This window comes from Triticum dicoccoides, chromosome 3A, assembly GCF_002162155.2.
Source record: "Triticum dicoccoides isolate Atlit2015 ecotype Zavitan chromosome 3A, WEW_v2.0, whole genome shotgun sequence".
Classification (NCBI taxonomy): domain Eukaryota; kingdom Viridiplantae; phylum Streptophyta; class Magnoliopsida; order Poales; family Poaceae; genus Triticum; species Triticum dicoccoides.
Window position 1 is genome coordinate 551,207,487 of NC_041384.1, and position 6,865 is coordinate 551,214,351.

Sequence of the window (6,865 nt, forward strand, 5' to 3'; positions counted from 1 at the left end):
CATCAAAATCATCATGTGCAACGGTAAAAGGCAACCCATCAATGCAATCCTTAATAAGAGCAAACTTCTCCGATATAGTGTAGTTGAGAGAATCCAAAAGGATAATAGGACTATCATGTGTGGGTGCAATAGCAACAATTTCATTATTAACACAAGGAACTATAGAAAGTTAATCTCCATAAGCATAATTCATATTGGCATCATGGCCACAAGCATAGCAAGCATCAAGTTCATCAAAAAGGGATATTTCAAATGAATCAACGGGATCATAGCAATTATCATAGCATTCATCCTTCGGTAAGCATGAAGGGAAATTAAATAATGTATGAGTTGAAGAGTTACTCTCATTAGAAGGTGGGCACGGGTAGCTAATCCGCTCTTCCTCCTTTTGTTCTTCGCTCACCTCATCATCTTTTTCATCCAATGAGCTCTTAGTTTCATCATTTCTTCTTCCATAGACTCCAGCAAAATATTAGTCTCTTCTTGGACAACGGAGATTTTCTCAATAAATTCATCAATATCATAATTGTATTTATAATTATCATAGCAATATTTAAGGATAGAAAAAATTTCAGGTCTATAAACATCATCATCAAAAGCTTCATACTTTAAAAACAAAGATTCAATTTCATAAGCACCCTTAAAAGCAACAAATTCTTCTATTCATTCCACATCACAATAATCATATATACCATTAGAATAAGAAGCTAAGGTTTCATTATCATTAAATTTGCATGAAAAGGGAAGATGTAGAGCATTCATCCTAGAGCAACAAGTATAATCATATCTCAAGCATAGCTCCTGAGCATACCTATGCAACATATGAATTTGATCCCATAACAATTTCCCTTTATGAGTCAAGCGATAATCCCTAAAGTATTCACGTTGATCCAACGTTACTCCCATTATATAATTGAATGGGTTTTTCTCAGGATTATCAAAGTAGTGCATAATATCTTTCACATAACAAGCATCGAGGGTTTTAGGAGGTTCCCCATCTCCATGAGTAGCAAGTACAACTAATTTTTTTGGTGTTTTGTGTTCCATATCCATAACTAAAGATAGAGAACAACTTAGAACAGGCAATAAAAACTGCTTAGTAATAAAGCAAACAAGCACACACGAGAATATTCACCCCACGCTATTGCTCCTCGGCAATGGCGCCAGAAAAAGGTCTTGATAACCCACAAGTATAGGGGATCGTTTGTAGCCTTCTTCGATAAATAAGAGTGTCGAACCCAACGAGGAGCTAAAGGTAGAACAAATATTCCCTCAAGTTCTATCGACCACCAATACAACTCTACGCACACTTGACGTTTGCTTTACCTAGAACAAGTATGAAACTATTTTGCAAGAATAAAAATACGAGTACTTTGCGAGAATAAAACTACGGATAAATTGCAAGGTAATAAAATTGGATAGCTTTTGTCAACAAGAAAGTCATTGTCCCTAGGCAATCGATACCAAGTATCGGTAATCATTCTTGTAATTTTATATGAGGGAGAGGCATGAGCTAACATACTTTCTCTACTTGGATCATATGCACTTATGATTGGACCCCTAGAAAGCATCTGCAACTACTAAAGATCATTAAGGTCTTGAAACCCAACCATAGCATTAAGTATCAAGTCCTCGTTACTCCCATACGCCGTAACCCACTTATCCGCGTTTAGGCTGTTGTCACCCCCGCAACACTGACAATAAGCAAACCATGAACATATTGCAACACCCTACAGCAGGGGCCCCTCACGTTTGCGCGAAACGGGGGCACCGTAGGACATCACCATAGATAAAATATACAATCATAGCAACCAAGATCACGATTAACCCATCGGACAAAATAGATCTACTCAAACATCACAGGATAACCATAGATCATTGGGAAATAATATATGGAGTTGAGCACCATGTTTAAGTAGAGATTACAGAAGGGAGAAGGGATGTTACACCACTGCATAGAGGTGGAGAAAGTTGGTGTTGACGGTAGCAAGATTGTTGATGTAGATCGCCGTCACAATCATAGCCCCGGCGGCACTCTGGCGCCACCGGGAGAGAGCCCCCCTCCTTCTTATTCCTTGGCCTCCCCCTAGATGGGAGGAGATTTACCCCTCTGCTCCATGGCATCCATGGTGGCGGAGGGGTGGGAGCCCCTCCGAGATTGGATCTCCCTCTCTGTTCTCTTCTGTTTCGCGCTGCCCAGATCTGGCCGAAAACCGTTTATTATATTCCCGGAGATCCGTAACTTCGATTGTGCTGAGATTTTAACTCGATTTTTTCGGATATAAGCTTCCCTGCGCCCGAAGTAGATCTCCAACCGACGTACGTGGTGAGCACAACCCACCACCATGAGCCTGGCTCCTAGGTCGCGTCCTGGTGTCTTGTGGGCTGTGTGGGCCTCCGTTTGCGGTGATTCAAACTCCCAAAAATCATGTATATTCCAAAATAATTCTCCGTAAAAATTTATTGCATTTGGACTTCGTTTGATATGGATTTTCTGCGAGACAAAAAACATGCAAAAAACAGGAACTGTCATTGGGCACTGGATCAATAGGTTAGTCCAATAAAGCATATAAAAAGTTGCCAAAATATGTGAAAGTTGTATAATATTGGCATGAAACAATCGAAAATTATAGATATGACGGAGACGTATCAACAACCTATAAGATACAAAAATGCAACGACTTCTCTCCCAATTATATGGTATGTATATATGGTTCCTGGTGTTTCTCTCAAGATGATCAGATATGACAATCTTATATGCAATGTGGTAGGATGCTATGGCTATTGCTTACAAGCTTCTTTGCTCTCTCTTTCTTTGCTTAAAAGCTTATTCTTTTTTTGGTATGGCCATAATGCGAAATGCACAAACCAAAATAGCAATTGTGTATATACGAGAACAATCCCGTGACACAATGGATGATATGATGCCAATATGATATGGTATGTATGCAATGGATGGTGTAGATCACTAATGTGCACAAGTAACGTTGCCGGCAATACTCAATGGCTAGTCTTGATAGGCAAGTGATGTAAAATGGTCTAGGGGTTAACAATGCAATTACAAGGGGAATATACAATGGTGTCGTCGAGGTTACCGTCAATGGTTTGTCGAGTGTACATAAGGACGAATAATGATGAAGTGGTCAATGTCGATGACAACTTCGTGGCGATAATGAGTGGTAGTGTTCTCTATGTCGAACCATTCCTAATGAGCCGAAACACCTTAGGAAACGGAAAAACCACGAACTCAAAATCTCAAACGTCAAATGTCAAATGGTGGTAGCGGGAAAGCGGTGGTGGTTGCGGAAGTATTGGTGGAAAACCGATCAAAATGGTTTAAGGTGGTGGAAGCGTATGGTTGAGCTATACACGTTATCGGAGTTGAAGTCACATTCCCTAAGTAGCATGAACACCTTAGGAGACACAAACCACAACTCAAACAAGCTCAAAAAAAATTGGGTTAAGTTGGTGTGGCGGAAGTTATGGTGGGCAAGCCTATGCGAAAGTTCTGGTGGGGGTTAATGAAGAAGCAACCGTCCCTAAGTAGCCTAAACACCTTAGGAGACTCAAATGACAACTCAAACAACCACTAATGCGAAGGGGAACAAAATGGGTTAGGTTGCGGAAGTCGGTGGTGGTTATGCGGATGATATGGTGGAAGCCCTAGGCAAAGATGCCAAACTTCCAAAATTTTGATGGAGTCAAATGGTGTTTAAACCTATCTAGATGGATGGGGGATGTCAAGAGCTACTCAACGAGCAAAAGAACACAAAAATCGGACTCCGGATGAATTAGTTATGGTCAAAACGGTGAAACACCGAAGGCTGAAATGCCGGGGGTCAGACATCCGGGGGTGGGGGCCAGATATCCAGGGGCTGATGTCGAGAACCGTGCGGATTTTGTGCTCCAGGAGCCAGATGTCCAGCTGGGGACCTGATACGTCTCCAACGTATCTATAATTTTTGATTGCTCCATGCTATATTATCTTCTGTTTTGGACATTATTGGGCTTTATTATTCACTTTTATATTATTTTTGGGACTAACCTACTAACCAGAGGCCCAACCCAGAATTGTTGTTTTTTGCCTATTTCAGAGTTTTGGCAGAAAAAGAATATCAAATGGAGTCCAAACGGAATGAAACCTTTGGGAACGTGATTTTTGGAACGAATAAGATCTAGGAGACTTGGACCCTATGTCAAGCAACCAACAGGGAAGCCACGAGGTAGGGGCGCGCCTACCCCCCCCCCTCCAGGTGCGCCCTCCACCGACGTACTCCTTCCTCCTATATATACCTACGTATCCCCAAACGATCAGATACAGAGCCAAAACCCTAATTACACCGCCGTAACTTTCTGTATCCATGAGATCCCATCTTGGGGCCTGTTCTGGAGCTCCGCTGGAGGGGACATCGATCACAGAGAGCTTCTACATCAACACCATAGCCTCTCCGATGAAGTGTGAGTAGTTTACCTCAGACCTTCGGGTCCATAGTTATTAGCTAGATGGCTTCTTCTCTCTTTTTGGATCTCAATACAATGTTCTCCCCCTCTCTTGTGGAGATCTATTTGATGTAATCTTCTTTTGCGGTGTGTTTGTTGAGACTGATGAATTGTGGTTTTATGATCAAGTTTATCTATGAACAATATTTGAATCTTCTCTGAATTCTTTTAGGTATGATTGGTTATCTTTGCAAGTCTCTTTGAATTATCAGTTTTGTTTGGCCTACTAGATTAATCTTTCTTGCAATGGGAGAAGTGCTTAGATTTGGGTTCAATCTTGTGGTGTCCTTTCCCAGTGACAGTAGGGGCAGCAAGGCACGTATTGTATTGTTGCCATCGAGGATAACAAGATGTTTTTTTATCATATTGCATGAATGTATGCCTCTACATCACGTCATCTTGATTAAAGTGTTACTCTGTTCTCTTGAACTTAATACTCTAGATGCATGTTGGATTTTAAGCAACTTGATCATGAACGTGTTGCACAAGCTTGGGAGAGGATGAAATTAATGATACATAATTGCCCTACACATGCTTTGAATTTGTGGATGATTATACAAAAAAATTTATACCGGATTGAATTTTGCTTCTAGAAATCTTTTAGATTCGTCCGCGGGAGGCACTTATATGGAAATCACTTTAGGAGAAGCTACTAAACTCATAGATAATATTGTGGTTAATTATTCTCAATGGCACACTGAAAGATCTACTAATAAGGAAGTTTTTGTGATAGAAGAAATTAATGTTTTGAGTGGTAAGATGGATGAACTTATGAAATTATTTGCTAATAAAAGTGTTTCTCCTGATCCTAATGATATGCCTTTTCCTACTTCGATTAAGAATAATAATGAATATTTGGATGTGAATTTTGTTGGTAAGAATAATTTTGGTAACAACGCGTATAGAGGAAACTTTAATCCTAGGTCGTATCCTAGTAATTCCTCTAATAATTATGGTAATTCCTACAACAATTCTTATGGAAATTTTAATAATATACCCTCTTATTTTGAATCTAATATTAAAGAATTTATTACCTCACAAAAGAATTTCAATGCTTTGATTGAAGACAAATTGCTTAAGATTGATGAGTTGGCTAGGAACGTTGATAGAATTTCTCTTGATGTTGATTCTTTGAAACTTAGATCTATTCCTCCTAAGCATGATATGAATGAGTCTCTCAAAGCCATTAGAATTTCCATTGATGAGTGCAAAGAAAGAACCACTAGGATGCATGCTAAGAACGATTGCGTTATAAAAGCGTGTTCTTCTAGTTTCCATGATAATAAAGATGAAGATCTAAAAGTTATTGATGTGTCCCCTATTAAATCTTTGTTTTGTAATATGAATATTGATAATGATGGCACTGAATATGATCCACCTTTACCTAGAAGGCGTTCCAAAAATTCGGAGTCTTTAGATCTTGATGCTAAACTTGTTAAAAGGGGGATTGAAGAAGTCAAAACTTTAAATATTAATGAACCCCCTATTTTGGATTTCTAGGAATTTAATTATGATAATTGCTCTTTGATATATTGTATTTCCTTGTTGCAATCCGTGCTAAATCCTCCTCATGCTTATAGTCAAAATAAAGCCTTTACCAAACATATAGTTGATGCTTTGATGCAATCTTATGAAGAAAAACCTGAGTTGGAAGTTTCTATACCTAGAAAACTTTATGATGAGTGGGAACCAACTATTAAAATTAAAATTAAAAATCATGAATGCTATGCTTTGTGTGATTTGGGTGCTAGTGTTTCCACGATTCCAAAGACTTTGTGTGATTTGTTAGTTTTCCGTGATTTTGATGATTGCTCTCTAAACTTGCACCTTGCGGATTCCACTATTAAGAAACCTATGGGAAGAATTAATGATTTTCTTATTGTTGCAAATAGGAATTATGTGCCCGTAGATTTTATCGTTCTTGATATAGCTTGCAATCCTTCATGTCCTATAATTCTCGGTAGACCTTTCCTTAGAACGATTGGTGCAATTAATGATATGAAGGAAGGAAATATTAGATTCCAATTTCTGTTAAGGAAAGGCATGTAAAACTTTCCTAGAAAGAAAATTAAATTACCTTATGTATCTATTATGAGAGCCACTTATGGATTGCCTACCAAAGATGGCAATACCTAGATCTAGCCTTGCTTTTTATGCCTAGCTAGGAGCGTTAAACGATAGCGCTTGTTGGGAGGCAACCCAATTTTATTTTTATTCCTTGCTTTTTGCTACTGTTTAGTAATAAATAATTTATCTAGCCTCTGTTTTGGTTGTGTTTTTGTGTTTAATTAGTGTTTGTGCCAAATAGAACCGTTGGGAAGACTTGGGGAAAGTCTTGTTAATCTTGCTGTAAAAAACAGAAACC